This window comes from Macrobrachium rosenbergii, chromosome 43, assembly GCF_040412425.1.
Source record: "Macrobrachium rosenbergii isolate ZJJX-2024 chromosome 43, ASM4041242v1, whole genome shotgun sequence".
NCBI classification, from domain to species: Eukaryota; Metazoa; Arthropoda; class Malacostraca; order Decapoda; family Palaemonidae; genus Macrobrachium; species Macrobrachium rosenbergii.
The window spans coordinates 41569973-41584124 of record NC_089783.1 but is presented as its reverse complement, the minus strand read 5'-3'; the positions used below and the strand labels follow the sequence as shown (position 1 = coordinate 41584124).

The following is a 14152-nucleotide window of genomic DNA, read 5'->3' as shown; positions in this document are numbered from 1 at the left end:
AGCGTCCACTGTCGATAAATACGGTAAAAGTTAAGTGTGAGCGGCCGCGTACAGTACTGTGTAATATTAGCACAATCGGAGTGTTCGCCCAACCGTCACAGCTTTTATCTGCCAAGACCCGCGGCATCAGCTCCCTCTTCCCAAATCCACGAACCTATCCCGCAATGGGTTTGCCATAGAAAATGAAAAGGGCCCAAACCCTCCATTACTGAGGATCCATGAGAAGTGCGAAAATATCTGTTTTCTCTTGACATAAGAAAAAATGAGGCAAAGGATATGTCACAGGTTTTTTCGTGATGTCTTTGTTTATCGTAGGCTGAAAAATACAATTCCTCTCGTCAAGGGGTTTTCTCAAAGTAAGAGGTTAATGGATGATAATCCGTGTATTTTTATATTCTGTAAATAGAAATCGTCTCGGTTTATCAGTATATTTGACGTAACAAATCTGGACTCACCTATCACAAATTTCCTTGGTAACGCAAGAAGAGAAACTCGTTAAAAAATGCACACACTGTTTAAAAATTTGTCCAATATATGAAAACCAGCTACATACTGGAGTTTCATACTGCAAAAATCCTTACGGTTTTTTTCTACCTCTTTTGCAAATAATATCAGTTAAATGACACCAATGAAATACACTTCTACCCTCTAGCTTACATCACGCATAAGTATGGCGTGGGATGAGGAATACCCGTGTCACCTAGACATGTGCCTCATGTGACGTGATTTTTTTTTTTTTTTGTGGTAGGGGTGGCGAGATTGTAATTAAGGAATGTTAATCCTTTAATCTAATATTCACAATATTCATTTATGGAATATGAAGTTTGTAAGGTTTCGTTTGTCCGATTCTCGGTGGGCGATAGTAGGAACTAGTTAATGAAGCGGATTGATAGACTTTTGGAAATTTGGCGGAGTTATCTTTGGAGGCGGTTCTCAGTGTCAGGTGGAGTGAGTTAGTGACTTCAACTAAAGTTGCCGGTGTACTAATGTGATTTTTGGACTGCATTACTCCTCTTGAAAGTCAAAACTAGGATTTTTTTCTAAATTTAGGTGAGTTATTTATATATTTGGGGCTTATGATTAGCATTTCACATTTCTGAACTGCTCACGTCACAGCAAGTCATATTTATGACTCACCACGTGGAAGGTTTGTACAGTTAGAGGCTCATATTCACGTGAGTTATTTCAACTTTTATTATGATTCGTAGCCAGCTGATGGCTTTGATGAATTGTTATAACATTAAAGCACTACAAATTCGATAGGTGTAAGCTTACGGCGCGTGCTCTTGGCAGTTCACGATTTGTTCCCCGTCTTTCGCGTTGTTATACGCAATATGTTACTAGTGACGATAACGTCGAGACATAGACATGGGTGACGTGGTGCCTCAGCATTTGCAAGTTCTGAATGAAGAACGATTTTTTAGTCTTTTTTATTGGCCCTATGTAAGAAAACTGTACTAGAGTTTTATAAGGTAGGACTAGTCGGCTGTATACGCTATTCACATCGCAAGAGCCTAGGCCTAGTCGACTGTATACAGGATGCAGGACGTAAGAGCCTAGGCCTAATCGACTGTATACAGTATTCACAACGTATTATCCTAAGCTTAGTCGACTGTATACAGTATTCACAATGTATGACCCTTTGCCTAGTCGTTTGTATACAGGTTGCAGGACGTAAGAGCCTAGGCCTAATCGACTGTGTACAGTATTCACAACGTATTATCCTAAGCCTAGTCGACTGTATACAGTATTCACAATGTATGACCCTAGGCCTAGTCGTCTGTATACAGGTTGCAGGACGTAAGAGCCTAGGCCTAGTCAACTGTATAAAATATTTGACTGTATACAGTATTCAGAACTTAGGCGTAATTGACTGTATACAGTATATCACAATGTAAGGGCCTAGGCCTAGTCGAAGGTATACAGTATGCACAATGTATGAGTAATGGAAAGGTGTTGTATGGTCATTCTGTTGGGTGTTTTACTAAAATGAAACTTGCAACTTTTGGGATAAAATCGTGCAATTGTAGATTGATGGAATATTAGAATTGGTCTAGTACTATAATCATGCATTTGCATAGTTTGGTGCTGGTTCGTACTGCATTGCTCTTGGTGAGCAGGGTTGCCGTCCTTTCTGCATCCTATTGTCTGCATTACATATCTAAACAGAAAACTGACCATTTAATGGTCAGCTATCCAAAATTATTGTTGCACACAACTATTTTGGATAAAAATCACATATTAAAATATTTTCATTTTTCGACGGAAATCATTCCGTACTGCCACAAGGATTATGCAGAAATATACGAATTTTTAAATCAGTGACCTATATTTATTACAGCATATGATACATTTTAAACAAAATGATTTCAGTAGAGTAAGGCAACATTCTAATATGAAACGGGTAGCAAAAATATGTGCACGTGGGAAAACCCAGGCCGACGTACAGTATATCGACCTAGACATCCGTCTCAAGTCAACACAGAACTCTAAGATATATCTTAGGAAGGATACATCCTAATCCCCTTGTTTTCCTCAACATGACCTTACCCAAACGTTAATGCGTGCAAAGAGTACATTATTGGTCTTACATTACTAGAAGGCACTTTCCAGTGACAAGGGAAAACGGATCAAGGCCCTAAAAGTTTCACTCGATGAGGCGAGTGACGAGCACCATTAGATACGCTTGCTGCTGTATATGGGTAATATACGTACGTGTTAGGTTATAAAGTCTTTTAAACTGTGTTTGTACCTTACGCAAGGTAGTTTTAGTTTTGTAAGTGATGAATCTAAGGTACGATGTAATGAAATAAGGCATCTACAGCGCACATACACACACACGCAAATGGTTACATAAGCTGTTATGAAGAGTATACATCACGCTGGTACTTTAGTACGTTTCACGCTATTTTTTATTGTTATTGGAAAATAGGACTGATGGTTGTAACTTATATAGTTTAGTATAGGTTATGAATATATAAAATTAATTAATGAGTGTGATTAACTATAGGTAGAATATTCTGTAAATATTTTGTAATGTTTAAAAGTAGACTAGGTTAAAAGTAAGAAAATATATTTCCGATAGGAAGTCATTAGTTGTTGGATTTCGTAAGGTCTTCTTTTAGCTTATTACCTCCAGAACCGCTGTTATGGAGTAAGTGTCCTAAATATATATGATTCAGTTTTCCATTTTAATCATTAGCAATATATTGAAACTAATATATTTCTAGATTCTTTGAAAATTCTGATAAGACACATTTTATTAATTGATGAACTGTAGACAACTTTATTTTCATCACCTCTAATTATAACGGAGGTTATACGTGTCTTAAGCTTTCATCATAGTGTCCTGGCATGTTACCAGTAGATAGTTGATACTGAGGGTAATAAGTTTCGCAGAATGATTTCTGTAACCATTTTATTAATTTAAAATTAATATGATATACATAGGAAGACCGTGTCGATGTTATTTGTATTCCAAATATGAAGGTGGTAATGCAAAATGTGTTTACTTCACGTACTTTAAATTTTCGAGAATAAACACAGTAGCAGAGAATTATTTTTGTAGCAAAAAAAGTAGCTGTAATTTTCCAGAGAGAGAGAGAGAGAGAGAGAGAGAGAGAGAGAGAGAGAGAGAGAGAGAGAGAGAGAGAGAGAGAGAGCACTCACTTGAAACATATGCTACTTGAATTCTTGTTCCTAAAGTGTTGATAATAAAAGGTTTTATTATTAACTTTCTTATTTGATGATCTCGTGTTATCAGTTTAGGTCAGTCTAAATCATCTCGAGTGTTACAGGAATGTCTTGATTGCAGAATTTTTTTGTTTTAAATTAATTCTAGCCATATCATCTGTACAGTTTATTACTCTCATGAAATTTTCTTTAACATTTCCCCTTTCTTTCTTGAAATTTTCAGCTGAAAACCCTAAATGGTCTGGGTCGACAGACTTCAAACACAAGAGGGTTCCAGTGGGAATCAGTCTTGAGAGAGACACCTTATAGGAAAGGCGATGAATATAAATAGATATTTGGTAATAGAAAACACAACCTGAATTCAAGGAGACGTCAGCGGAATGAATTAAACATTTGGAGATAAGAGGATTGCACAACTGCCCTAGGTAAGCGATTCCACATTTTAGTTTTAGCCAACATTGATATGGTTATTATGACACTACCAACATTTAAGTATTCTCACTACTATCATTAATCCTCAGACATGAAAAAGACCTAATGTAAATTAAGAATAAAAATTGGCGCCTTGGAACATCACCACAAATCACTCATTATTGTATGTTTTATGTAGGCTGCTACTCTCTCTCTCTCTCTCTCTCTCTCTCTCTCTCTCTCTCTCTCTCTCTCTCTGGAGTGTTAGAGTTAGAGCTACATTTTAGACTGTGTGCAGCGGTATTTGTTTTCTGATTCTTGAAATCAAGTAAATTAGCTCCATTTAGGTAAACGCTGACAGGTTTTTCCTATGCATAACCTTATCTACCATCCTCGAGGATGGACGGAACGGAGGCCGGTTTTGTTGCCAGGGTATACTAATGAAATTCTTAGCTCGTTGTTTGAGACTATTGCGACCAAACTTTTTTTGTCCGTTGCTATTAAACATTTATTTCCTTCAGGAGAAGTATATATTAAACATCAGTCAATGATTCAGCTCCGTTTCGATTAAAGTTACGGAATGTGGGATATTGAAATAAAGCTTGCGAAGAATAATACAAAAAACACGTTTTGTCCAGTTTACGCAATAGTTTCAAATTACCTTAGCCGTTAGAACCGCCACACTCTGCAAGTGTGTGCTGCTTCTGACAGCCGTCGGGATGCTTTCAGAATAATAAGAGGCAATGCTTTATAACTTGTACTAATTGTAAAATGGATTGCAAAGGCTGCAATGGTAGCATGTCTAGTTCACCTAAACGTTCTGGGATATGAATGAAAAAAAAAAATGACATATTGTATATATATATATATATATATATATATATATATATATATATATATATATATATATATATATATATATAATTATAGAAATAGAGGGTAATAGTACACCAGCAGTTCTTCTCCGATCTCTTGATTAAAATGCTTAAGAAAATTAACTGAGCGGTAACTTGAATTCCATTTTCCTACCGATGCTTTAATTTTTTGTTTGAAAAAAGAACATCAGAATCCGTTACACAAACATACTTGCAAACAGAGGGAGAGAGAGAGAGAGAGCGGTATTGCTTTCGGTTTTCCTTTCTATTTTATATTATTATTATTATTATTTTTTTATTATATTTTTTTTTGTCTATCACAGTCATCTTATTCGACTGGGTGGTTTTTATAGTGTGGGGTTCCGGGTTGCATCCTGCCTCCTTAGGAGTCCATCACTTTTCTCACTGTGTGCGCTGTTTCTAGTAGCACACTTTTCTGCGTGAGTCCTAGAGCTACTTCGGCATCCAGTTTTTCCAGGTTCCTTTTCAGTGATCTTGGGATCGTGCCTAGTGTTCCTATGATTATGGGCACAGTTTCCATCAGCATATTCCATATCCTTCTTAATTCTATTTTCAGGTCTTGATACGTATCAATTTTCTCTCTTTCTTTCTCATCTACTCTGGTGTCTTATGGTATTGCGACGTCAATGAGTGATACTTTCTTCTTGATTTTGTTATTATTATTATTATTATTATTATTATTATTATTATTATTATTATTATTATTATTATTATTATTATTATTAGCAACTGTACTCTAATACATAAAAATATCCGAATGGTAAAATTATGATGAGAAGACAGAAGTTGAACGATATACTTACGTAATGTTCACAGTAAAACGGCTGATATCGAATAATTCTTGTTGATGTTACTTGATGCCTGCGTGTTCCTGTATAGGGACTGAGGAGGAAAGTTGCATAATGCATAGTTTGCATTATCCTAACAGAAGAGTATTGTCGATTTGTAGGTTAAATAACACTTTTGCATTAATGTGAAGTGATAATGCACAAGTAATTTTTTGTACGGTATGAAAGGCAAATGATGGTGAAAACAACGCTGAACTGTGAAAGTGATTTGTTTCAGAATTTAGCCTTATTCACCAGAGCATCTCTTTTATAGCGTTGCTGAAGCAACCCTTCGGAATTACTGAGTGTATTAGGGAGCATAGCGTGACTATGCTTTTTATAATATTTTGTATTAATGTAAATAATAGAGAATATCAATATAATAATGGTTTATGAATTAGTTGCTTTGTCAAAAGAGAAAATCTGGCACGTCCTGATAGTGTTGACGAATTCAAGTAGGAAAGGAACAGACATTGCCAAGCTAAAAAGAACAATTATTTCTTATCCTGTTCTGTCTTTCCTGACTACAGCATCTAGGAATCATTTCTGTGAACGAATGTCTACTAAATTAGGGACTGTTGCAAAGGATGTTAGAAAGTTTTCACATTTCCCGTGCGTAACAGGTAATACAGACTTCCTTTTACTCACGCACTTAATGCAGTTGCTGTTGCTTGCAAAGATGTTTTCTTTCCTGCCAACGTTAACGCAAAACATAAAATGGTTTAACAGCAGTTTCATGACTTAAAAATTACTTTACGATCAACGTTTATCTGGGTCACAGCTCATCAACGTAATTATAGTCCATCCTTACGACTTTAATAAAATTTAAGTAGGCAGCATCATACTCTCCTCCTCCGAATGAACTTCACGACTTTCATTACTTATTAGTGTTGTAATGAGATTCTGCGACACGATTGGCCATTTCCTTTAATTTAATAATGAAATCATGGGTCAGTATTGCCATTAACATTATGTGCATTTTTTATAGTAATTAGGCCATTGATACAATAACAGTCGCGTATCACGGGACTGTATATTATACAAATGACCATTATTCTTTGGCATTTGTAATAGATACCGCAAATATTCAAAATTTAGTATGTTTGTCACAGGTAACTGGTGCAGAAGAACTTTATTTCTTATTCATATAACTGATGTTTAAATACTAATGACTTTATTTTCCTTATGTGAAAGATCAATCATAGATTTTTGGTCATGTTTATCGGCAAAAAAGTTTTTATATACCGACAAATAAAACGCACGAGAATATTCCCCTGTTATATATTGTTTAGTTTTCAGTTAATGGTCTGGCAGTGATGCTTTTGTCTCATCTTGATCACAAAAAATACCATACTAAGAAGCTTGGTAATGAAGAGGAAATGATTCGAGATTAACGTACATAAATATTATAGTAAATATGCATAATCAAAGAGAAAAATCGACATAAATATGGATCGTAAGCATTTATAATAGATAATTTGCTTGAAAAAGAGTTTGCAGGAAGGGAGAAGAGCTAAAACAGGGAAATGAATCTTGAAACACTTATATTTGGTTGTTTTGGAATAAAAATTGGGTTTATGGAACGTACTGAACATGAGAGGGAACTGGCCCAACATTGCCAAGCCCCCCAGCTGACATGCATAACTTAGGAAGTGATGAAGACTGACTGACAAGGTATCAAGCTCTCTAATATACACGTCATGGTAAGGCCTGCATTCCTAACACACACACACATACATATATATGAAACATATTATAAATATATATATAGTATATATATATGTATATATATATATTATATATATACATTATATATACAGTAGATATAGTATATATATATATATATATATATATATATATATATATATATATATATATATATATATATATATATATATGTGTGTGTGTGTGTGTGTGTGTGTGTGTGTGTGTGTGTGTGTGTAGATAAAAAATATATACGAGACCTATTTATGATGACAAATCACGTTGATTTCTTTCCTACTATTACGCGCACTGAAGTTTATGAAGGATGGTAAAACGAGCGAGGGGAAATAAAAGACACTAAGGGTAAATTACCACAACGATTTGTACAGGCAACGGATCAGGTGCTTTGTGAGTTACTTAGGCTCTGACATCGTTTGTTGACTTTGCGCCCTAGTTGGATGCACTTTTGTGCTTGCCAAGCAAGACTTAAAGGCAAATAGCACAACTTTCACTAGATTAACATATTCACTAAATGTTTTCTTTTCTAATCATTGTCACACTTTTTTTGAACTGATCATTTAATTGTGTACGCAGTGCAATCTAATTGAAGCTCAGACTCGTATGTATGAGCATGCAAAGAAATCTTGAACGGTGCGAATTTCATATCCAGCCGCGACTCATCAGTATTTCATTCGTCCTGTGGATCACGAACAGTGGATTAGACTCTCCTCCCGAAAGACCACAACTACACTTTAGAGATCATTAAAACTGTCCATTCGGAAAGGAAGGCTGCAGCTTCCCTGTCGCCATCTACATCACCTTTGGATAAAAACCCCTTGACAGTGGCCCTGGCTCCTCATTGTTTCAACATTTTGGTGAATAGAGAACCGTCAAGGGAGCGATATATATATGACATAAATAAAGGCAATGCAACGAAAGAAGGTGAAACGACGGAGTGGTGCTAGGCCTTTCGACATACTGTCCTTTACTTAGTAGACTGTCTTTGCCTGTATTTATATATTCATAACGTTCCATATTTTCGTGATTCAGTTATACATTTATAATTATATATATTTATGCATATATATGTGTGTATATACAGTATATATAATATATATATATATATATATATATATATATATATATATATATATATATATATATATATATATATATGTGTGTGTGTGTGTGTGTGTGTGTGTGTGTGTGTGTTTTGTATGTATATCTGAACCAATACACATCTTCCCATCTGCTGTTACCATGAAGGGTGGGCAGCTGTATTCCAACAAGCAGTATGGCAATACTGCTCCAGAACTTTGGCAGTTCTCGACCAGATAATCCACCTTGGAAACCGCTTGCTTCCAGCACTGCCTATATAGTCAGCAGTTCTCCTCATGCTGTTTAGCCTCGGTTTTTTAATCTACATCAGTTCTGGACTCCACACCATCCCAGCTCAGCGTTTCTGCTATTGCTGGAAGTACAGTTGCGGGGGTTTAAGCTGGTTTCAGTTTTTGGGGTGTGATAATTGGGTTGGATCATTTACTACAGTAGTAATAGTTACCTCTTTGGCTCCTCTGACTGACTTAAGCCTGCTATTCACTTTGCTGTCGACATACAGTAGATTTTTGTGATTTTGGTTATCGTAATAAACGATTTCCTTTATATAACTATCATCTTAGTAGTGATAGTCTTGAAACACTTATATTTGGTTATTTTGGAATAAAAATGGGGTTTATGGAAAGTCTTGAATATTAGAGAAAACTGTGACAAACATAACTTAGTTTATAATGAAGATTGACAGACAAGATATCATGTATATGTCAAGGTAAGGCGTACATTCCTCATATATATATATATATATATATATATATATATATATATATATATATATATATATATATATATATATATATATATATATATATATATATATATATATATATATATATATATATATATATATATATATATATATGATAAATATATATCCTATGCAGAGGCTGAGCGAATGTAATATTAAACATTTGTAGCTTAATCTTTGATGAATAAAAATTTGTAGTCTTTGTGAATCGCAGTGAATGTGACAGAAATTATATATATATATATATATATATATATATATATATATATATATATATATATATATATATATATATATATATATATATATATATATATGAGGAATGTACGCCTTACCTTGACATATACATGATACCTTGTCAGTCAATCTTCATTACAAACTAAGTTACGTTTGTTACGTGAGAGACTAGACAATGTTGGACTAGTTCCCTCTAATATTCAAGGCTTTCCATAAACCCCATCTTTATTCCAAAACAACCAAATATAAGTCTTTCAAGACTATCACTACTAAGAAGATGATAGTTATATAAAGGAAATCTTTTATTACGATAACCAAAATTAAAATCTACTGTATGTTCATAAAAAAAAGGACTTTCACATCATACCATCTCGTAAATGTTAGCAAAGTTTCAAAGTATGTGAATATGAAACTTGCATGTGAACATTAATCAGGATCTGAAAACACTGGATAGTATTTACAGTCTCCTGATAAATACAGTTCAGCAGTGCCTGTTGTCCTGCCTTACCTTAGAACTATCCTTTATTTAGGGAGAGAGAGAGAGAGAGAGAGAGAGAGAGAGAGAGAGAGAGAGAGAGAGAGAGAGAGAGAGAGAATGTTAATAAACAGGTAATATGCTGTAGTGTCTTGCTCCCAGCTTAAAGAGGCCTTTCTCCTAGTTGTATTTCTTCCTGTAATCAAAGTCCTAAAAAGTGCAGCTGATTTAGTTTTGATTTATTTTTAATGCGGTCAGGAGTTTTAAACGGTTTTTAGTGCACGTGGTTGTAGATATGGTCTCCTTGTAATGTATCTTTTTTCTTTTTCTTTATAGTTTGCCGAAGACAGAATTTTGTTTTTCTATGGCACATGGCTTTCTTGGTAGTAAAAAAAAATTAGGATAACTACCTTCATTATAGACCATACACAGAACTTGAGAGAGAGAGAGAGAGAGAGAGAGAGAGAGAGAGAGAGAGAGACAGACAGAGAGAGACAGAGACAGTAACTTATTATTTTTAGGTTCTAGGTTTTTCTTATGTATAACATTAATACTTTTGTTTTTCTTTGATTAAAATGTTTGTTGGTCATTGTACAGACATGTGTTCGTTACATTAAGAGCATAAAGTTACTTACACGAATTAAATGCAGTATAAATTTAAAAAAAAAAACATATCGACCTAAAACCGCGTTTAAATATCTATTATTCGTCTGAAGTTTTAACTTTACTTTTATTTTACTTGTATCTTATATACAATTTTAAAGATAGTTTGCCCGATATTTATTGCAACAGTATTCTTGAAAGAACGGCAAAATGCATTTAACCCTCTATGTGTGTAATACCACACATTTAATCGGGTATCATTCCATTTTATATTTTTATAGTAAAGTGCAGTCATGAAATTGACGCTCGCTTTGGATGACCGTTTGCAAAGAAAACATATTTATGAATTGAGGAGAAGTCAGCAGAAAGCAGGAATTAATTTCCTCCCCATATATATATATATATATATATATATATATATATATATATATATATATATATATATATAATACAAATACACTAAATTTTGTTAAGTATGAAAGTCTATGGATTCAGACATTTTGAGATCAGATAATTAAGCATAGGAATTCTAGAAAGGATATTTCCATTAGCGTATTGTGTAGAAGTCCGTGCTTGTTAAGCTACAAATTTAGTGAGTATATATATATATATATATATATATATATATATATATATATATATATATATATATATATATATTTTATTTTTTTAAATGAAAATCTGACATATTCATGGATTACCCATGTTACAAAATATATCTATTTTCAGGTGGCCTTGATTATACACTGTAGTGACTGTACAAATAATAAAATTCAGGATTGCATCGAAGGAACTTCTACCAGAACGCATGAACTCTTTTTACAGAAGAAAGAATTCGTCTTTAAAGATGAAAAATTATCTTTCCTGGAAAATATTACAAATAAAAATAAAAAAAGAAATTTTTTCTTTAAGGCATGGTATATATATATATTTTAATGTGTTTATAAGAAAATACTAGCCTTAAAAGATTTCAGTTATCCATTTTGATTCGATTCTGGAATTCATCCCATTTATGCATTTTCTATTTCATGATGATTCATTTTTCTGAGTTAAACCTGTCGTTAAATGACGTGGCTGATAGTGTGTTAGGAACTTTTGTACACTACTAGGCTTGTTCTGGAAAAATACAATATATAAATGGGGAGGAATATATCCACATCCTACACACTTATGATCTTAATGGAAATTCTGGTTTGTATTCACTGAATGACGTAGTCTCACTATTTTAAATTTGATGTGTATTGTTATCACAAGATTATCGTTTATAGGTGGTTTTGACTTTTGAGAATTGTGATGTTAATTTGTTTCATCTTTTAAAGTTTTTCGTTATTTATTTATTAAAAAAACATTTTTATTCACATGTGTCACTTTCAAACGCAATTTTCTTGCAAATAACACGAAACCCGTTTCTCTGGTCTCTACTAGCCTACATGACTTATGATCACTTTCATATACTTAATTTTGTTTCCCTCAATTCTGTGCGTCTTGGCACTAGCGATTTAACCTTGTTTTTAAAAATTCACATTTCATACTTCCTGTCATAATTTACCGTTGGTTTTTCATTTTTGTTTTGTGATTGTGCCGGCTTTGTCTGCTAGTCCGCACTTTAACTTTTCTGTCCGCCCTCAGATCTTAAAACTACTGAGGCTCAAATTGGTTTGTTGATAAGGTTAAAGTTAGCACAAATCGTGCTTCCCTCAGATAGGCCACCAATCATCAAATCATACATACTAAATTGCAGCTATCTAACCCCAAGTGTTTATTTTATTTAAGGTTAAGTTAGCCTAAATCGTGCTTCTGGCACTGATATAGATAGGCCACCACCGGGCCGTGGTTAAAGTTTCATGGGCTGTGGCTCACATAGCATTATACCACCAGACCACCGAAAGATTTATCTATTTTCGGTGGCCTTGATTATACGCTGTAGCGACTGTACATAAAATTCGATTGCGTCGAAGGAACTTCGGCGCATTTTTTACTTGTTTATCTTTCGCACAATTTTTTTTCTTTCAGTCTTCCTTTCACCATTCGACTTCATCTCATTTATACTTTTCATCATTTTTCACCATATTCTAAGGAAAATCTCCACTTCCCTCTTAATGGAAATTCTCTCTTGAATGACTCTAACGAGAACTCTCTCTCTCTCGTTGTGGATTCGGTTTTGTATCTACATTTACGCTAAATAAAATGGACAGACACTCGACTATTTTATAATTTCAGTATCAAATTGAGTGCGTCAAAAATTGCAATTATCATTAAGATAAAAGCCCCAGAAACATTTAACACGTTTAATAATGCGGATAACCTTAACCATTTCGGGCAAATCCTGTCTTAAGGTACACTAACATACGAGCCATATTCACATCCTAAGTACTGCGGGGCGGCAAGATCAGTGACCATGCCGAGTACGTTCCGCTACAGGTGGAAGAAGAGGATTTAGTTTTAACAGCGTTTTTGATGCCTTTTTCATTAAGTAAATGGAATCTAGGCAGCCAACCAGAGAGAACTGCCTCGCTCGGCTCTGAGTTTGCCCTTAAAGAATAGAGGAAGAACAATTTTAAGTAAAGTCACACCTATGGAAAAGGAAATTATGGAATATTTTCGAAAAAAAAGATAAAACAATTCCATGTGGGACCTGTACGAGCGGTACAGGAAATTTAGGTGCGCGTGGAAATTATTGTTGAAGATGCGTGTTGTAATATATACCTACATTTCCTGTACTTTTAGATACTGTGATTTCTTCAGTCTTTTCTTGAAAATCACGAATTGGATCGTTCAAGTTCAGTCATTATGTGTACGTTCAAGTAATTATGTGCGTTCAGTACTAATATTTCCTTTTTTATACCTAGTAATTTAAAACTATTTCATTAAATTTCACTTTAAATCTAAATGACAAATCTGCCCGATGTGGAATTTTACCATTCGCATGTTTTTAATCCCAGTTCCAATAATGTTACCCAAGGAAACCTATATAAACTGATATACATTCATTATTGTTTAGGCCTACCGAACGTACTCCATTTTTATTCATGGATCCTTGTATTTGAAGTGCTTTTTAGCATAGTTACCGAATGTTCTACTAGCTAGTATTTTCTGTTTCCTAAAATTCAGCCGGGACTTGACAACGGAATGCTATAAAATGGTTGACAGTAAACAAAACAAAAACTGAGAAAAATGGAAAGAAGATGACTGACCTTAGGTACTCTTGTTAGTCACGTTACTGCAAGGCGTAATTATACTCATTTAGCGATTAATTACATATACTCAACAATCAATAACAATAGTTTACCAATTAATATTAAGTAGTGCACGTGATCAACCAAATACGACGGTGCTGTAAAAGATGAAATAAATCCCCTGTCCCGTCACACGTGGTGGCGCTAGGTCCGAGCTGAGATGGCTACGTCACGCACGAAAAGCAGCCCTCTGAAAGAGAGAGGTGTTG

General features: G+C 34.3%; 1 long non-coding RNA gene across 2 annotated transcripts in view; it reads left to right on the top strand.

Annotated features, from left to right (window-relative positions):
• Nucleotides 1-14152, top strand: part of LOC136828808 (uncharacterized) — an 855933-nt gene that overhangs the window by 24413 nt on the left and 817368 nt on the right. The window contains exons 1-2 of one of the 2 annotated variants that reach the window (XR_010850234.1): nt 679-1050; nt 3917-4118. This is a non-coding gene — a long non-coding RNA (uncharacterized lncRNA). Of the gene's footprint in view, nt 1-678; nt 1051-3916; nt 4119-14152 lie in introns of those variants that run through there. The other variant, XR_010850235.1, reaches the window with a different exon arrangement.